The sequence below is a fragment of the Lissotriton helveticus genome, chromosome 2_1 (assembly GCF_964261635.1).
Source record: "Lissotriton helveticus chromosome 2_1, aLisHel1.1, whole genome shotgun sequence".
Classification (NCBI taxonomy): Eukaryota; Metazoa; Chordata; class Amphibia; order Caudata; family Salamandridae; genus Lissotriton; species Lissotriton helveticus.
Window position 1 is genome coordinate 1,384,891,661 of NC_136059.1, and position 20,887 is coordinate 1,384,912,547.

Genomic DNA, 20,887 nt, shown 5'->3' on the forward strand with positions numbered 1-20,887 from the left:
GAGTGGCAGCAGCTGTGCCCGGGCCCAGAGGAGAGCTGTCCAGAGAGATGGAAAGAGAGGGAGTGAGAGCCCCGCCGCCCCTCCCAGCACAGTCCATCCCCTCGGCGCTGGCACTGCAGGAACAGCAGCACCGCACTCGGCGTGCAGCAACTTCTCGAGGAGGCAGTGCAACAGTTCGTCCGCTCAGAGCCCGGTCCCATCCGCACCTCAGAGAGCTCCCGGGGTAAGTGGCGCCGGTTCTACCCCCCCTCCCAGGTTTCTGTTGTTGTTTGCCCAACCCCACTGTCTGCGGGGCGCATCTTTTGTGATGCTGGGGTGCCGCTTCGGTCGCAGAATGGAAACCATATCTGGTCAAAATATTCAGCTGTCACCAAGTGGGACAAAGCTCGGCGGCTCCCTCTATAAATAGAGCGGTGATGGGAGCGCGCGAGGATGGCGCGAGGAGGGGCGCAGGAGCCCGCACGAGGAGCGGGGGCTGAGGTCCAAACCACCCGCGGGGCGCGATGGGGATGCTGTTCAGCGTGTACAAGACAAGCCCGACCCGACCTGGTTCTGTTAAGGGTGTGGGGCGAGCCGTGAACACACACACACATAAGTCCGTGAGGGCAGGGGGTTGTGTTTACCCAACACCCCCCTATGGTGCTATCAGAATCCACAGTGTTGAAGTCCGATGCTCAGTGGATGCTGGTGAGAATCCCTCATCTTTGGCCACTGGGGGAGGGGGATACATGTAGCTTACCTTAATTTAGTCGATGGGTAAAAGTCATACATTATTTAAGTTTCGGGAGTGTGATTGGAGCGTGAATAAACTCATTGTCTGTCAAAATCACGAGTACCCCCAAACAGACAAAAACTATACCCGAGGAGAGCAGTTGCTCTCTGGGTCACGAGCAAACATGGGTCCAGGCTGGGCACACCACAACTGAGCTTAATTTGTGCCGGTGGTTGTCACTGGCTCTCAGTTTAGAGAACGGTGGGCCTTTTTTATCGTCAGATCAATGTAGAAAAGGGAGAAGGGAAGAGGAAGAGAAATGTAGGAAAACTGTAAAAAGTGAGAACGCAGTGCTAAAAAAACTTACGGAGTGGGACATAGAGATAGGAAGCGTAGGGTCGTAGAAGAAAGAGACATGAGAAGGAATTAAAACTAGACAGCTTTCATATTCACCAACTTTCAAGTTCAGCTCCTAAGAAAATATTTGGGCAACTGCCCTTACCTTTTCATTTTTTTCTACAAATAACCGCATCACAGGTCTCCAAGACTGCATAAACCAGCGCAAATTTGAACTGTTCGATCAGCCCCAGATACGTGGCAGGCAGGTCTAGTTCGCCTCACCTGTCTTTCCTCTCTTCCTATTAGTTTCATGTAGCACTTCTAATGCAGTTTACTGTTTTTGCCAACAAACTTCATCTCGGTGTTATATCGTATGCACCTAGTAGAGCCCACCCTACACAACACCAACCCGTGACTTTTTCACTCCTTCTCTCTTTATTCCTCTTCTCCACTTATGTTTTCTCTCTCTCCCTCCCATCTCTGTCGTGTTCCACCTCCCCCATCACTCTTCTCCACTTCCCTCTTTTAAAACCCGATTCTAGACCTTCGCCGTACAGGGGGATACGTGTGTGTGCCCACCATTCTTGACGTTTATGAGAAGTCTGTGTTCTTTCTGGCTTTGAGCACCTCAGCATGTAGATTGCATGGCTATTCTGGTCTTGTCCTTGGAATTTTTGATGCTGAAAGGTATCTGTTTCCCAGTAATCGCGCCTGTCTTTCTCTTTACCCTGATAATGCGCTAAATTCCTCGATAAACAGGCTGCAGGCAGGGTGTGCGCGGGTGGAGTGATCTAGTACAATATAGTTTTTCTACCGGAGTCTACAAACTCAAATAATGTTTGAAAACCAAAGTAATATAATTTAAAGTCCTGTTCAGAGCCATCGAACAAAGCTTTCTGGTTTGGGGCACACCAGTAGGTGAGGGGGGGGGGGGGGGAAGCACGGACACAGACACCAGAAGTGTGTGAAAAAGGCCGCTTTTATTGGAATCAGGTGCACATATAAAAACATCCCCCTTGGCCTGTGCCGCACAAAACTACTGCTCACTAATTAACAACTGCCTAACAGCCCCCCACCCCCACCCCTAAATGCAAACCCGAACATTGCAACAGTAATACAACAACATACGCTCATCAACCTGCCCCTCTACTAGATGCCCCTAATGACCTCCATGACCCCAAACCCCCGCTACCATGCAGTCCCAGGCCTCCAGCCAACCACCCTATTTCCTTAGGACAGCGCCCCACAACGCACCTGTTCCAGCGACAAAAAACACAACCTCAAACCTAAATAGTGCACCCTCAACCAAAAAAGCCCCTCGTGACAAATCCTCGACCACCCCCCCCCCCCCACCCCGCAAGGGGAAAACAGCTTGGGCCTAACACAAAAACCCGAAGAAACCCTGCAAAAAGGGAGGGAGGGTGGGACAAAATATTTCCCCGACCTGGCTGCTGTGTCACCGCACCACAAACGTGCGCGGTGACACAAAATGGCCGCCTATATACCCCCACGTCCCTAGGCAGCCCAAAAGGAGCCCAAACCGCCCAACCAGCCCAAAAAGCGCCGCTACGGCGCCCCCATAGGGTCAAACTTCCCCCTCCCCCCCCCCCCTCCTCTGGTGCCCCAAACTTCCCCGGGGGGGCGAGCCTCCCGTTGGTCGGCCACCCCCCCAAATCCCCATTGGGGCACACCAGTAGGTGAGGGGGGGGGGGGAAGCACGGACACAGACACCAGAAGTGTGTGAAAAAGGCCGCTTTTATTGGAATCAGGTGCACATATAAAAACATCCCCCTTGGCCTGTGCCGCACAAAACTACTGCTCACTAATTAACAACTGCCTAACAGCCCCCCACCCCCACCCCTAAATGCAAACCCGAACATTGCAACAGTAATACAACAACATACGCTCATCAACCTGCCCCTCTACTAGATGCCCCTAATGACCTCCATGACCCCAAACCCCCGCTACCATGCAGTCCCAGGCCTCCAGCCAACCACCCTATTTCCTTAGGACAGCGCCACTCGAAAGTCGCTTACGACTTTCGACCCCCCCACTAGGACTCCTGTCTCCTGGGGTACCGAACCACCCCCAGGGCCCCATCTATAGCCTCCTTTAACTGCACTATATACAGCTCCATGCCGTACCTGGACAGGTGGACCCCATCCTCCAAGAAGAAATAGTTAGCACCATAGCACAACTCCGGGTGCTCCATCCTCCCCACCCCTTCCTTGGCGCAGAAAACGCGCATCTCACAATTGATCTTCCTACGAGCCCTGTCTATGGCCCCTGGGCGCTCAGCTCCCCTCCACACCCGCCTGGGAATAAATTCTGACCATATGACATGGCAGCCCGCCCATTGCCTCCCGATTTCCTGCAGGTCCTGTCTCATCTGCTTGAGCAGCGCCAAACCCTTGCACTGCACCAAGTCGTTCTCGCCCAGGTGAATTACCACCACATCCGGGCACACCCCCCCTTTTACCAACGTGTTTAACAATGGCAATAACTCATGCCAACGCCTACCCCCTTTTCCCCTCCAATGACATCTATACAACCCCGGATCCAATCCCAAATTGAGCGCCTGATGTCTGTCCCACTCCGCTCGTTCAGCCCGCCTGACGAACGAATGTCCCACAATATACAAATTCAGGACAGCCACATCCGGCCCCGCCACAGCACCTGCAAAGACACATATATTAACATCGGGAATCATTGCGACAAAGCACCATCCGCCTCCCTCAACCTCACATACGTCCTGTAAGCGTCCGATTTCCACCTACCCAGCCTCTGAATCTCTTCCTTACCCCAACCCCTCCGTGCCGCCTCCGTCGCTGCCCCAATCCTAAAAGAATGCGTCCCGAACGCCAGGGGATCCTCCCCCAGGACCCGCAGCGCCCGCCGCAAGACCCACAACGCTTGCGACGCCGTCACCCTTCCCCCCCCACCCCGCCCAAAAACCTCCCCCTCCGACACGCCACTTTCAGCCATCAACCTCCTGCCCCAAACCGCCGGGCACACCCCCTCCGTGTCGCCCGGCCCCAGCACCACCCAAGTACCAACCCCCCGCTGGTCAGTCTTCGAGCGTCTCAAACACACCGCCACTTCCCGGGCCCGCACCTCCACCTCTCCCCACAGCACCCCCCGCCGCCCCCTTGCGCCCAGCAGCTCCGACACTCGAAACGCCCCAAAGAAAAGCCATGACATCAACGTAGAGAAACGCACCGACTCGCCCACATCCCTGCACACCTCCGGCAGCGCGCCAATCACTCCTGCCAGCAAAACCGCCGAAATGGGACGGCGCCGCCGCACCGTCGCCCCACTCTCCCTCGCCCACCCCTCCAGCAGCCTGGTTCCCAACTCCCCCGCCGACGGAGGGTAACCCCACCACATCTTCCCCATGAAGGCCACCGCCGACAACTTTCCCGCAATTGACACCCGCGACAAACCCCTGTCCATAAGCGCCAACATGAATCTTACCACCTGTTCCTCGCGCTGCCACCTGTCCCCACACCGCACCGCACCTGACTGCAGAAATTCCTCCCACGCTAGCTCGTAAGCCTTCCATGTCGACACAGCCACAGACGTCCTCACCAACTGAAAGACCCGGCCTCGCCTACCGACCACAGCTCTTCCGGCACCGGCGTCCTGACTTCCTCCGCCGCCGTGGCTAGCCCATGGAACCTCTCCCACTGTGAACGAGACAAGGCATCCGCAATGTCATTGTCCACACCGGGAACGTGGCGCGCCTGAAACAGTATGTCATTGTCCAAGCACCGCAAGACAAACACCCGCATCAATTTCAGCACCTGAGGATCCCGAGCCGACTGCCTGTTCACCACCTGCACGACGGCCATGTTGTCCACTCGAAAAAGCACCCTCTTGTGTGCCAACGCCCCTGCCCACACCGTGACAGCCACCACCAAGGGGAACAACTCCAGGAACGCAATGCTCCTCCCCCCCGCCTGCCAATGGTCCGGCCACTGCTCCGCACACCATTTTCCCTCCCAGTACAGGCCGAAACCACCGACGCCCGCCGCATCCGAGTACATGGTGACCTCCCACTCCCAGTCCTCCGCCGGCGCCATCGGCACCCCATTGAAACGCTCCAAGAAAGCCCGCCACATGCGCAGGTCCTCCTTCACCCCCGCCGAGAGGCGCACATGGTGATGCGGCAATGGCAAACCCGACAACGCCAGCCCCAAACGCCGGCAAAACGTCCGTCCGGCCCGCACCACGCGGCACGCAAAATTCAAATGTCCCAACAACACCTGTACGTCCCGCACCGTCACCTTCCGCCTCGCCAACATGTCATCCACCAGACCCAACATCGCCACCCGTTTGTCTTCTGGCAGGCGTGCTTCCATGGCGACCGAGTCGAGCTCGATACCGAGAAAGGACAACACCGTACTGGGACCGCACGTCTTCTCTGGCGCCAGGGGAACCCCAAATTCCCCCATCAACCCGGCCAAACCATCCAGCAGCCGCTGACAATCCGCCGCACCGGGCCGCCCCACCAGGAAGAAATCATCCAGATAGTGCGTCACTGACTCCGAGCCTGTGCGCCTGGAAAAAACCCACTGAATGAAGGAGCTGAACCGTTCAAATAATGCGCACGAAATGGAACACCCCATCGGCAGCGCCTTATCCACAAAGTAGTGACCTTGAAACTGGATCCCTAGCAGCTGGTAATCCGCCGGGTGCACCGGAAGGAGTCGGAAAGCCGACTTGATGTCGCATTTCGCCAACAGCGCACCCCGCCCCGCCTTCGCAACCAGACGTCGCGCCACGTCCACCGACGAATACGTCACCGACGCCAAATCCGCCGAAATGTACGCATTGACCGACTCCCCCTCCGGCCAAGACAAGTGCTGTATCAGTCGGAACTGCCCTTCCTCCTTCTTAGGCACCACCCCGATGGGGGAAACGATCAAACCTGGCAGCGGCGGCGCCGTGAAGGGGCCCGCCATCCGCCCTTCCCTGACCTCCTTGAACAGTTTCTCTCGCACTATGCCCTTGTGCGCGTTCACCGATTTTAGGTTTTCCGCCCAGCGAGCAATCCGGGGACCTTCGTACCCCAACCGAAAACCCTCCCGAAAACCCCTGCGCAGCACCGCAGCATCCTCCGCCCGCGGATACGCCGCCAACCAGGGCTCCATCCGCTCGATCCTAACCGGCGTACGAGCCCTTTCCCAGAGCCCCTGCTCCCCCCCCTCTACCCCCACCCCTCCCCCCGCCTGAACCCCCTCTGGCAAATCCACCCCCCTGCGGGGGCAGCTGGCCTGGGGGGCCCCCGGAGCCCCAACACCGCAGCGCCGGGTGGTTCCGTCCGCACGAAGAGCACTCATGCCGGAAACGGCACGCCGCCCGCCCGCAGGCACCCCTATTGAAATCCCAGCAGGCCCCGATTGTGGCCTGGCTGCCGGAGGCGCCCTGACCCACCCCCCCACGGGTGGGGCGCGCCGAAAAGGGGGGGGACGCCAGCGGCAAACCGCTGGCCGTGTAGATGGTGCGGCCAAACTTGGCCCCTCCCATCGTCTGCTGGTACAAATCAGAATCCAGCTCCCCCCACTGGGCCTCGGGGTCCCCCGCCAAGCGAGCCCGAAACTCCTCGTCGTAGTGCGACCAAGCATACCCGCCGTACGTCACCTGCGCCCGTCGGACCACATCCATGTATTTAAAGAGCGCGACGCACCTGTCCGGAAATTTCTCGCAATACACGCTCGCGTAAATTAGGAACGCCGCCGACCAATTGTCCAGCGTCAGGGGTACCCTTGGGCGCCTAGCCAACTCCTGCTCCTCCTCTTTTGACCCCTCCTTCGATGTCAACTCCCTATGCAGCAGCTTCAAAATATCGATGTATTCCCCCTTCCAAATCTTCTCCTTCGTAGCCGCGGAAAGGTGCGCCCCCAGCGGCTTGGTCAGCCCCATGTACGGAAGCCTCCGCACCGGGATTACACAACTCTCCTTACTTCCCCCCGCCGCCTCCTTTCCGCCCGGCGCCGCGTCGCCCGCCGCCTCAACCCCGCTTCCTCCGCCCGGCGCAGCCCCGCCCGACCCCACGCCTTCGGTACCGACTCCCGCGTCCTGCACATACCGACCCCGCACCAGCCGCCACCCATCCTCCCCATCGCCCCCAGACCCCACGGACACCTGCACACAACGCCTCTTAGCGCTCCCCGCGCCGTCACCTGTCTTACCTGGCGTCAAGGTCGGCGTCCTTGCTGGGTCCCGCCGCCTAACCAGTGGAGCCGAGGGGGCCGTCACTCTGGGAGCTTCCTGCCGTGCTGGCACCTGAAATACACTTCCAACACCATTACCAGCCCCCCCATCTTCCCGAATCTCTCCCTCCTCCTCAGACTCACCATCCGCCGGCACCACACCACTTTGGCCCCCCAACTGGAGTTCCACCCGGCTCAAACCCGCCCGCTCACGACACACCCGCATTAAATCCATCAAGTCCACACTCCCCCTCCTAGGCACCACACTCGCAGGCAACCCAGAAATATTCGTGTCCATCCTTACTCCCCCAACCCCGGCGGCCGTAGAGACCCATCGGGAAGGGGCCGGCGGAGACGCGTCTCGCCTCCATTCGCCCAGTCCCTGAGCCAGGTCCCTCGCTGGAGCTCGGCCGTCCGCACCAAACAGAGCCGGCCCATCCACTCGGTGGGTGGGAGCCGCATGCTGCTCCCCCGAGCGCCTTACCAACAGCTCCTGCCAAGGAAAAAAGGTGGAGTCCAGCATGCCAGGGTAAAAACCACCCCCCTCGCCCCCCCACGCGCTGCCCCCACCGCCAAACCCCCACCCCATCGCCGCACCCCTCCCCCATCCCGCCGAATGGCCACCGCGCCGCGCCGGGACACTCCCTCCCCCCAGCTCCCAAGCCCCTTCCCCCGCCCAACCCCCCGGCCCACCCCACCCCCCGAAACCCCAACTCGGCCCCACCCCCCTTCCACGCCCCACCCCCCCAGCCTCCCCCCAGGCCACGCCACTGCCCCCCGCACCCCACCCAAAACTCGCCACCCGCCCGCCTGTGCCCCCATCCCGACCCCCAGCCCCCCCCTCAAAACCGCCCCTCCCAAACGCCCCCCCCGACCCACCCCCCTCGCCGGTCAAGCCGCCGCCTCCCCTCCCGCCACCCAGCGCCTCCGACCCACCCCGCCCTCTCACCCCCGCCCGGCCCCTCTCCCCCCCCCGGGCCCCCTGCCCCAGCGCCAACCGCCCCCTCGCCCCCCCTCCCCCCTCCTCCTCCGATGACTCACCCCAGTCCAGCTCCGTGTCCTCCCCCCACCCCCTCCTCCTCCACATCTGTCTCCTCTATGAGCAGAGGCGAAGCAGCCCCCCCCAGCCCCACCCCCACCAACTCCCCGCGCTCCCCACCGCCACTAGCGCCCTCCCCCCCCCGCAGGCCCCTCCGCACTGTCACCCCCCCGCCCCCCCCCACCATCGCTCGCGCCCTCCCCATCCACAACTATCCGATCCCCACCCCCCTCCCCCACACCTCCCAGGCCCCCCGGCCGCGCATCCACCGCTGCACTCCCCTCCTCCCGCCCTCCCCCCACCCCCCCCTCCCCACCGGTCACGAAGACGAGCGGCCTCTTCCGCCCCGCCTCCCGGGCCTTCCGCGCCCCCCCCTTCGATTTGGCCGCGGCCTTCGCAGGAGCCTTGGCCACCGCCCGGCCTCCCCCTTCCGCCCCCCCGCCCCCCCTCCCCCCCCGCCGAGCAACCCGCGACCTCGGAGGGTCGCACGCCGCCACAGCTGCCGCGGCGCCGATGGCAGCGCGCCGCGGCGGCCTCACCTGCACGTCGGGCCGCATTAAGTCCATGCGGCCCGCCTCTGCCAACAGCCTCAGCGCCTCCACAACACGCGGGTCCGTCGCCGCCATCTCAGTCCTCACGCCCCCTACCGCCGACGCGGATCACCGCACCACAAACCGCCGGAGCGCCGCACACTCCTCAGCCCGCTCCCACGGTTCGGACAAGCCGCGCACCGCCGCCACACAACCGCCGGGCCCGAAATCCCCACTATAGCCGGACAAAATATTTCCCCGACCTGGCTGCTGTGTCACCGCACCACAAACGTGCGCGGTGACACAAAATGGCCGCCTATATACCCCCACGTCCCTAGGCAGCCCAAAAGGAGCCCAAACCGCCCAACCAGCCCAAAAAGCGCCGCTACGGCGCCCCCATAGGGTCAAACTTCCCCCTCCCCCCCCCCCCCCCCTCCTCTGGTGCCCCAAACTTCCCCGGGGGGGCGAGCCTCCCGTTGGTCGGCCACCCCCCCAAATCCCCATTTTACTGTAAGTGCTCTTGAATTCAGTTTTTAAGCCACATTCCATATATTTTGCAAATGTGCAAAATGGAGCAGGTGCTTTTTTGCAATCAGTCAAACAAAACTGAACTATCACTTCTATATCGTATTTAGTATAAGAAATGAAGAAAATGCAGTTTACTCCACTTTTAAAAATGTGAAAAATGAATTTAGATTTGGGAAATAAAAATGTTTCTGTACATTTCCAGTTCAGCATGCGCACTGCAACATATGATTTTGCATTTTTTGGCGATGTTATTCATGATCTAAGATTCTGCTGTGTTAAAAAAAAGTTATTTACATGCATAAAATAATCTATAAGCACACAGAACGTTGTGTATATTTAGCAATTGATTCAGTCTTTGTTGCCTCTTTTTGTGGTGGTAGAAAGATGTACAGGGGACGGGATGAAATAAAGCCCCTTTTTATCTTCTCACCCATTACGTTAGGACCTACATGGTGGAAAATACCATTTACTGCATTTTTGCACGAGCGCAAAATTCATGTAATCTCACCATGTTGTGCACATTATAAGCCCTTAGCATAACACAGCAATTCATTTATCCATCACATTTCAAAGACAAATACAATTTCTTTCACTGTAGCACCATCCTGGCTCAAGGGTGTCTGGTTGACTCGTTACAAGTGAAATAATTAATTCCAGACCTTTGACCTGCGCTACTACGGCCTAACCGTGTATTTATTTGTCTGTGTCCACCAGTTGCTCACTATATGGAAGGTTAAGTGAACTTTCTATGTCATCTAATAGCAAGCATCAGCAAAGCCAATAGGTCTGGCTTGTATTTTCAGTTTTAATCCAGACCGGCTGGATTTGCCAAAGCTGTTGCTTGCTTTGAGACTGTATTTCCACAAGGGGGCACTCAACCTCAGCAGTGGCTGGGTCGTTGCCAAGGACGACAAAAGGTTGTATCTTTAATGGAAATTATTAAAGGGATGGTCCTTTTTTTATCCAAAGCAATTCATTTGTTTTGACATATATTGAACCAATGTGTCTTGCAGCAAGAAGAAAAAGCAACAAGCATTGGAAAAGCCAATATGTCTCGCCTATGCATTGGTCATGTCATACAGTGGCATAGCGTGGAGTAGAGTGGCTTAGCACAGAGCAGAGTAAAGTGTCATGGAGTGAAGTGCCGTAGAGTGGAGTGGACTGGAGTGAAGTGTCATAGAGTGGAGTGGCGTAGGCAGTTGCAGAGTGGAGTAGAGTGGTGTAAAGTGGAGTTGTATCGAGTAGAGTGGCCTAGAGTGAAGTGATATAGAGTGTCATAGAGTGGAGTGATGTAGAGTGGAGGGGCATAGAGTGGTAAAGCAGCGTCATAGATTGGAGTGCCGTAGAGCGGAGTGCCACAGCGTAAAGTGGAGTAAAGTGTCAGAGTGGAGTTGAATAGAGTGAAGGAAAGTTTTGTAGAGTGGAGTAAAGTGTCATAGAGTAGAGTGGCATAGTGTGGACTAAAGTGGCATAGTGTGGAGTGGAGTGGCATAGAATGGAGTAGAGTGGCATAGAGCGAAGTATCATAGAGTAGAGTATCATAGAGTGGAGTGATGTAGAGTGGCACAGTGTGACCTCTGACCCTGCTCGCAGGCAGGTCGCTCCCCACGCTGCTGCACGGCTCTGCCTGCATTGTTTTTGCCTAATCTTGTATTTTTCGCCTGTGCCTAACTTGCTTCTTGTCCAGACTTGTTTTTTTCCCCTGTGCCTGTCCTTGCTTTCTTGCCCAGACTTGTTTTTTCCCTAGGCCTAGCTTGCTTTCTTGCCCAATCTTGTTTTTATTGCACTGTGCCTGTACTTGCTTTCTTGCCCAGACTTGTTTTTATTCCCCTGTGCCTGTACTTGCTTTCTTGCCCAGACTTGTTTTTATTCCCCTGAAGACCTCTGGGCCTTTAAGCAAACCTGCTGAAAGCTGGAGAAGATCTGGCTCCGTGAACGAACACCGGACAGCCACGCAGCCCACAAGAACGCCACCCGCAGACACCATCACCTCATCAGATCCGCCAAAAGGGCCTCCTTCAAAAACCACCTAGATAACAACGCGCACAACAGCAAAGAGCTCTTCAACATCGTGAAGGAACTCTCCAACCCCAGCTCCAACACCAATGACGACCCACCCTCGCAAGACCTGTGCGACTCACTGGCCACCTTCTTCCGCCGCAAGATCGCAGACATCCACGACAGCTTCAACGCCACAACCGCCTCGACAACCACTGAGACCTCCGCCCCACGACCACCATCTGCACCAACCGCCTGCTCTCCCGGACCAACATCAAGGATGTCGACACCATCAAGATCATGAACACCATCCACTCCGGATCTCCGTCAGACCCATGCCCACATCACATGTTCAACAAAGCCAGCATATCCATCGCACCCCATCTCCGGAAAGTCATCAACACCTCCTTCAAGACAGTAACCTTCCCGGAGAGCTGGAAGCATGCCGGGATCAACGCCTTACTCAAGAAACCCAAGGCGGACCCCAAGGACCTCAAGAACTTCAGGCCCATTTCCCTGCTCCCGTTCCCGGCAAAGGTAATCGAGAAGACCGTCAATGAACAACTGACCCGCTACCTCGAGGAGAACAACATCCTGGACTCTTCCCAGTCCGGGTTCTGCAGCAACCACAGCACCGAGACTGCCCTCATCGCCGCCACCGATGACATCAAGTCCCTGCTGGACAACGGAAAAGCTGCAACCTTCATCCTCCTGGACCTGTCAGCTGCCTTCGACACGGTCTGCCACCACACACTATGAACATGCCTCCACAATGCCGGGATCCAAGAGAAGGCCCTGGACTGGACCACCTCCTTCCTCTCCTGCAGAACACAGAGCGTCCGCCTTCCCCCCCTTCTGCTCCAAAGCCACCTAGATCATCTTAAGTCGTACCCCAGGGCTCATCCCTCAGCCCAACTCTGTTTAACATCTACATGGCACTGCTCGCCCACGTCGCCCGTCGACACGACCTCAACATTATCTCCTACGCCGATGACACCCAGCTGATCCTCTCCCTCACCAAGGACCCCCACACCGCCAAAACCAACCTTCACGAAGGAATGAAGGCAGTCACTGAATGGATGAGGAACAGCCGACTGAAGCTGAACTTGGACAAGACGGAGGTCCTCATCCTCTGATCCACCCCTTCGGCCTGGGACGACTCCTGGTGGCTGACCGCACTGGGAACCGCCCCAACACCCACCGACCATGCACGCAACCTAGGGGTCATCCTCAACTCTACCCTCTCCATGACTAAACAGGTCAAGGCCGTCTCCTCCTTCTGCTTTAACACCCTTCGCATGCGCCGCAGAATCTACAAGTGGATCCCCACTGAAACGAGAAGAACGGTCACCCAGGCCCTCGTCAGCAGCAGGTTGGACTACAGAAACGCCCTCTACGCCGGAGCCTCGGCCAAACTCCTGAGATTGCTCCAACGCATCCAGAACACCTCTGCACGCCTGATCCTCGACATCCCTCGCCGCAGCCACATCACACCCCACCTGGGAGACCTGCATTGGTTCCCAGTTCAACAAGAAGATAACCTTCAAGCTCCTCACCCACGCACACAAGGCACTCCACAACACTGGACCAACGTATCTCAACAGACGACTCCGCTTCTACACCCCCACCTGCCAGCTCCGCTCCGCCGACCTCTCCCTCGCCACAGTCCCCTGCTTCCGAAGAGCGACCTCCGACAGCAGATCGTTCTCCCACCTCGCCACCAAGACCTGGAACACCCTCCCCATCCACCTATCGCAGACCCAAGACCTGTTGACCTTCAGAAAACTCCTCAAGACCTAGCTTTTCGAGCTGTAGTAGCTTCCCCACCCCAGCGCATTGCGACCCTCATGGGTGAGTAGTGCACTTTACAAATTATATTATTGATTGATTGATTGAGTGTAGAGTTGAGAGGAGTGGAGTAGAGTGGCATAGAGTGGAGAAGAGAGGTGTGGAGTATCGTGGATTGAAGTGGAGTTGCGAAGAGGGGAGAGGCATAGAGTGGAGGTGGAGGTGCCACTCAAAAGCTCGAGCCAGGCTCGAGCCTTAAGCCAGTCTCTGGCTCAGCTTAAGGTCCTGTTTGGAACCTCAAGTCCTTAATAAGCCGAGATTTCACGTGTCTTCTGTCTGCCTGCCTCCCTCTACCCAATATGTGGTGTTACAGCTAGAACTGCCGACCAAGTTTGAGACTCAGTGTCGGCTCAACATCCTGGGTTTCTGGACAAATCACTTAATCTTCCCCTGCCTATATACAATAAATGTGACATTGTGTAATATAACTAATGCTCATGTAAAGCACTCCAATACCTTCTGGTCGAGTTCATGCTATATAAAACTGCAGAAAAAAGCACAAAGAGGTAAAAACGAATTCTTGACATAATGAAAGTCAAATAGAAACCCATTTTCTGGCTGATTTGTACGAAGGGAAGCCAGAAAACCTGGATAAATTGAGGCTACCCTGCTTAAATTGTGTGATCTTAGGCAAATATTTTATTTCACCAAAGCTAATTTTTAATCATTATCACATATGAACGCACTTTTAAATATGTGAGCTCAGAATACCAGTTGAACTAAAACCTATTGTGCTAGATTTAATAGACTATAATGTTGCACTATAATTATCTGGGACACATACAGTGTTTACATGAAATTTGTCTTGCTTCTAAGTGCACTAACGGTTAATGTTTAAAAGTACCACTTTTAGTAAGTACTTCTCAGTGCAGTGCTATAATGTGATTTATTAATATCAAAGCTTCACATGTAAAGGAAACACACATTCTTGCTATATCTTATTTTATGTTACGTTTGTTGTGTGATCTACTCAACAAACATTTTCAGGGCTTGTGCATGGGCTCGGAGATCTGAGCCAGGCCCTTGGCTCAGTACTGGATTGGCTCTCCCTGCAAATCTCTTGGCTCTCCTACCTCTGGTGTAGAGTGCAGTGGCATAGAGTGGGATGTTGTGTCATAGAGTGGAGAGGCGCAGAATGGAGTAAAGTTAAGTGGCGTTGAGTGTCGTTGAGTAGAGCAGAGTGGCCTTATACTGGAGTGATTTACAGTGCACAGGCATGGAATGGCATAGCATGGAGTGGAGTAGAGTGTCGTGGAGTGGTGTCGAGTGGAGTGGTGTAAAGTGGAATGGTGTAGAGTGCAGTTTTGAGGAATGAACTAGAGTGGAGTAGAGTGGAGTAGAGTGGAGTGTCATAGAGGGGAGTGACATAGAGTGGCCTGGAGAGAAGTGGCATAGAGTAGAGTAGAGTGTCGTATAGTGGAGTAGTGTATAGTGTCATAGAGTAAAGTGGTGTGGAGTAGAGTGGCGTGGAGTGGAGGTGCATAAAGGGAAGTGTTCTGTCATATAGTGGAGAAGAGTAGAGACTTGTGTTGTAGAGTTGAAGGGTATAAAGTGGAGGGGCACAGACTGCTGTTGATTAGAGTAGTGTGGAGTGTCGTAGAGTGGCGTAGAGTTGATGGGTATGGAGTGGAGGGGTGCAGAATGTTGTGGAGAAGAGTAGAGTGGAGTGAAGTGGAGTGGCGTAGAGTAGGGGCACAGAGTGCTGTTGATTAGAGTAGAGTGGAGTGTCGTAAAGTGGCGTAGAGTTGATGGGTATGGAGTGGAGGGGTGCAGAATGTCATGGGGTAGAGTAGAATGGAGTGGAGTGCAGTGGCATAGAGTGGAGTGGCGCAGAGTGGCGTAGAGTTTAGTGGCCTAGAGTGTAGTAGCATAGAGTGGAGTAGAGTGCAGTAGAGTGGAATGAAGTAAAATGTCATAGAGTGGAGTAGAGAGTCACAGAGTGGCGTATCATGGAGTCGAGTAGAGTAGATTGAAGTGTTGTAGAGTTAAGTGTCGTAGAGTGGCCTAGAGTAAAGTGGCATTGAGTGGAGTGGAATAGAGTGGAGAATTGTAGTGTGGAGTGGTATAGAGTGGAGTAGCATAGAGTAGACTGTCGTAGATTGGAGTAGAGGGGCCTAGAGTGAAATGGCTTAGAGTGGCATAGAGTGACATAAAGTGGAGTGTTGTAGAGTTGAGTATTGTAAAGTGGAGTATGGTAGAGTGGTGTAGAGTGGAACAGTGTAGAATGGAGTGGCGTAGAGTGGAGTGGCATAGTATAGAGGAGAGTAGCGTGTCCTAGTGTTTCATGGCATAGAGTGTTGTACAGTGAACTGATGTACAGTGGTGTAGAGTGGCGTAGAGTGGAGTTGAGTAGAGTGGAGTATGCATGGTATGGTATCGGGCTTCCATTACACATTTTCAATTGAAAGGACAGTTACATTTGCGCAGAAATACAATTTTACTGACAAAACTATGCAGTGCACAAATGATAATGTGTGGAAATGACATCACAAAGTGTATTGAATTTTTTTTATCGTCTTAAAATATTACTTCACAGCAAACTTCTGAATTTAAAAAAAGTGCCTAATTTTTCTTTCCTTATTCCGATATATTCTGGAATATTTGCACAGTTATTTTACAGACATTTATATTTTGTTGTACTAAAAAAAATAACATCCTACACCCTTTAATCTCACCACAGGATTGTCACATAAATCCGCTCACTTTGAAGTCAGAGAAAGAAAAGTAAACACAGAGCTCCCTCAGAAGACAGAGCTTCAATTTTGACCTCTATGTTTGCATGCACAGCAAATGTGGCAAGATAAGTACAACATTTAAAGGTCTGTTTATAGAAAGGGAGGAATCATGGAGGAATACAAAGAGTGATGGTAAACTGGCTGTGCTTCTTGGGAGGGATAAGGGCATGTTGGACAGCCTAAACAAACAAAGTCAGCAAATAGAAAATAAGCAAATGTGAGTAACCAACTACAAAGGTAATGGTAAGCAATGGGTGGAATGCATTTCCAGGGAAGCTTTCAGAATGTCCCCAAGAAGTATATGCAAATCAGACAGCAGCACTGTCTGATAGACCTCGTCCTAATAAAAAGTGATTGCTTTTGCATGCAATGCACTTATGAGATAAATAATCACATGTGACAGAGGGTGTGATTGCCTGTAATTTACAGCTCTGGTAAAAGTCCAACATGCACTGCAATTGAACCACTACATAGGAGGCAGAATGACCAGCAAATACCCAGTAGCATGACTTATGGAGTGTATACTCCTCTGGATTGATCAAAGATGTGATTGATATCTCAAAGCAAAGACTGAAGGGGGCTGAGAGAATGCTTGCTCTCTGTATATTGTAAACAACGGGTCTTGCACACAGCTATGCTGGCAAGTCTGACCTAAAACACATGGCGCAGTCGTTGGTTGCACATTAGGGATGGGTTGTGTAGACCCCAAATATGAAAATCCAGTCAACTTTGCAGGACATCCCCAGTGAATACGTATAAGGTCAATTTCTATATGATGCATTTCATTGGAGATTATTTCCATGTGTGGGGGTCCGTCTGAAAACCATGTGTGTTTTAAATGTCAGTGGCTTTGGCGGCCCGACCCTAGTACAGAATAAATCCGAAACACTGCATGCACTAGGGCATGTCTGGCATGTCCCTGTGTGGGGTGCTTAGGTCATGGGCCAAGGGTATCTCAACATGGTACTGCTGAAACTGCCATTTGATTTCCTACAGGCGAGATTCTGTCCGAACCCCACAACACATTACAGGTGTTTTAACAACATGAATGTGTTTATAAACGTGGCTCAAAGTGTAACAACTCGGGGGCAGATTTACGAGCCCCTTACGCCAACATTGGGTCACTTTTTTAAACACATGACACATCTAGGGAGATGCATCGCGTTGTAAAGCCCTGAGTCACATTATACCTGCGCCAGGTATAATGTATGCAGGGTGGGCATTCCCACGCAAAAAAAAAAGTACAACTGACGCAGTGACATTTAAATTTCACTGCATCACTCTACACCTTCACTGCGTCAAAATCCCTACATCTGCTCAGACCAGGCGTAAGGAATGACACAGTGCTTTTTGTATGGGACTCACCTATCTGGTGTGGCACATTGCTGGAGTTGCGTCACTTTCATGAGCAACTGCAGCAATGCATCACTTTTGTGCCAACAGATGCGCCAATATTTCTGACGTATCTGTTAATCCTTGCGCCATAAAGTACTGTATTGTAAATACAGCGCATCCATGGTGGCACAAGGACATTTGGTACTGGCGCAAGGAAACTGACGCATCTATTCAGATGCGCCAGTTCCTTGTAAATCTGTCCCTCGGTACCGAACGTTGGTATTCTTACATTTTAGAAAAGCACGTTTGTTGTCGCCCAAATTGAAAAAAAATTCCAGTTCTTCTTAAACATTAAGATCTGTACGTTTAGTGTTTTACTTAGCACAGGGATACCATGTCCCTCACAGCCCACGCTATATTTTGGACTGCATCCACATAAAAACTCTAGATGTGAGGGAACTTTAAAACACCATCTGTGAAATTTCAAGAGACGTGTATATATTACTGCTTATGACAGTATCTTTATTGTTTAAGAACAAACTTTGCAACAGTGCACAGTAACAATTTAAAAAGAGTATTTTTAAGAGTCTCATGTCGTGATGTGGACAGGAATGCCTAAAGGGGTGACTCGAGCTATTCGGTAAACTGGTTTATTATAATCAAAAAGAGGCAGGGGTACATCACGCGTACTCCTCTAGGATCAAGATGTTGCTGTGCTCGGTGCCCTGGCACACTGAGCTTTCCCAAAATGACCCTCATAGAGCCAACACACAGAACACTAATGACACCAAAATACCCAGAACCACAGCACTCAGAAGAGCAGGGATGTAAACTCGTTAAACAAAAAGCTCTACACCTACCTACACAATCATCCGAATGCATGGCAGGTATGTGCTTTTATGGCAATTTTATTCCATGTAAAAGTTATTTTGGAATACCAAAATAATAACTTTTTTGCAAGTGTCACACTTAACGGACCTCCATAAACACTACAGTAAGTGGCAACATCAAATAGGTTGGGTGAAAGGGAATTCATTGTATTTCGAATTTAAACAAGTTCTTCAGGGAAATGAGAGACACGCAAGTAACAAGTAGTGACAAGTTCAAGAGCTCTGGCACGAAAGTGTGTTTATTTTGCTTGTTGAAACAGTGTTGTGTGTAGTTTTGGGCTGTTTTCATGTAACACTTCTTGCTGCTTCTCTCCTATTATTCTTTGTATATAGAAGGCTGTAGGTTTGAAAGCCCCTACCGCTTTGTCCAGGTGACAAATTGTTTCTCACTTTAATGTTTTTTGATCTGGTATGTTTTCTGATGCAAGAGATTCATGTCACAAGTCTGCTGGTATCTGATTTGGGCATGGTGTTCTCAAACAGAGTGCCAGACTTGGTTGGATGCTTGATGTCAGCCAACAATGGTGCTCCTTTTAATGTGAGTGGCTAGAACCTGTGATCAAACCATGACCCACTAATGGTTGGAAGCAGCTGACTACAGTAGTGGAATGCAGACCTTCTTACCTGAGCCCCAGGAGGCTGCTTCCATGCTCTCCCTGGTAATTCCAAGTTGTATGCCATGGATTGGTGCCCTCATTGACACTGATTGCATGCAGACTGTGCATGAGGAAACATGTGAGGTGGGGTATCTGTGTTAGAATTCCACCTGGATATGTGTAGCCTAAGCGGCTGTAGAACATTCCATAGGGTTTAGTGATAGTAAGGATTACTGTGTTTTGTTTTTCCAGCATGTCCCCATGCACTGCTCCTTAGACTTCCTGCTCCATTTAGAATTCATTGTAACGCCAGGTACAGATGGCTGCCTTGAATCATCTTCTTGCAGGAATGTCATTGACCATGTCATGAATGATGTAATATGTGACGTCATCAGCAGTGCATTATGGGGGTGCAATTTATAGTTAGCTGAACTAATTATAACAGCGGAATTTCTCTGGTTTTGGACGAGTGAAATGTCCAACTAACTATAACTTCCCTGAAACCTATGTTTTTTTCAGTGAATTTCTAAGGTTTTTTATATGCTAAGGTACCGCCAGTAAGCGCCACAGAGCTGCGTTGCAGAGAGGTGGTCCAAGGCCATGCCCCTTTTGACACCTCTCTGCAACCAGTATTCAAGGGGAATTAATTCCCCAACTTATAACGCGCTACGGGGCGCGTTTGCAGAGTGATGCATTGAGGGGACGGGGACTCTGGCACAATGCCGTTTTTTAAAATTTTATTTTTTAGAAGGGGAGCTGTGTGGCAACCCTTTTTTCCTATTTTTTGGGCCCTGGGGACCCCATCCCCCAGAGCCGGACCCCTGTTTTGTTAAAAAAAAATACTAGACAGTGGCCACGTGTCCTGGCCAGTATTTAAAAATGCTATTTACAATATCGCCGCGTGCTCCCCTCCTCAGGCCATTTATGGCCCCGGGGACCCCATCCCCTGGGGCCGGCCTTTCCTTTTTTGGGGGGAGGGGCCGCATGGCCCCCCTCCCGTGCCACTTCTAGCCCCGGGGACCCCATCCCCCGGGGCCTGGCCACTCCATTGGGGACCGTGGGGGGAGCCCCTATGCCCCCACGGTCCCGCCGGTTCCCCGCCTACTGCGGGACCTGGCATTGCTTTTACACAAGGGGAGCTGCTAACATGCAGCTCCCCTTGTGGAAAAGCAATCTGGTTTGGATTTTGGAAGGGAGAGCAGTAAACCTGCTCTCGCTTCCAAAATCCAAACCAGTGTTTGCTATGACAGGGTGAGAGCCACATAGCTCCCGCCCTGCCATAGCAAACAGCAATGTCCCGGGGTTGGGCATCCCAGGACACTGCAGGAGCAGGCCCGGGGGGGTGGCTGTCCCCAGGGCCATCAAGGGCTTCAGGAGGGGGGCTACGCTGCCCCCCTCCCTACCAGTGGAAAGGTGGTCCCTGGGGCTTCCATATTTAGTTCCCCGAGGAGGTGGTGGTCCCCGGGGCGTGTGGGAGGCTCGAGCCCCACCCCCACACAGGTTAAAAAATAAATAGAGCCCCAGGGAGGTGGCGGTCCCCGAAGCAGCGTGGGGGGGATTGGAATCTCCCCCACACATTCTTTCCACAGCCCTGGGGAAATGGCGGTCAGTGGAGCTGCAGGGGGGCCGCGTGCCCCCAAGGTTTTTCTGACAGCTCCGGGGAGGTGGCGGTCCCCAGGGTAGTGAAGGGGGATTGGCACCCCCTCGCATTTTTTTCACAGCTCTGGGAATGTGGCAGTCCCCAGGGATGCAGGGGCCCTCGCAGGTCCCTGTTAATTAATTGGCAGTACCCCCGGGGGCTTTTTGAAAACGAAGAACAGGAGCCTACGCTTCTATTTTTAAAATAATTTAAACTAGATTCGCGACAATCTCGATTTCTGCTGAAATTATTTTTAAAAACATACTTATTTTGGCCCTGGTGGTCCTTGTGGGACTCCCTGAGCAGGCCTAGGGGGTTAGGGTGTTTCTACCTTGCCCCCTTTTATTGTTTTTTAACCTCTTTTTTCTGTTTTTTTGTGACTCGGTTCTACCAAGTCACGAGATGGCTGCCAACACTTCCTGGTTTAGAATGTTGGCAGCCAATCACAGTGAAGCTCGTGCTCGGGAGGGTTCGCAAACCCAC

The 20,887-nt window shown here is 53.2% G+C and overlaps 1 protein-coding gene across 3 annotated transcripts in view; it reads left to right on the forward strand.

Annotated features, from left to right (window-relative positions):
* The first annotated feature begins 217 nt into the window (after positions 1 to 217).
* Positions 218 to 20,887, forward strand: part of TMOD1 (tropomodulin 1) — a 696,901-nt gene continuing 676,231 nt past the window's right edge. For all 3 annotated transcript variants that reach the window (XM_078676321.1, XM_078676322.1, XM_078676320.1), the window contains exon 1: positions 218 to 223. The gene's annotated coding sequence lies outside the window, so the exon portion shown is untranslated. The remainder of the gene's footprint in view (positions 224 to 20,887) is intronic.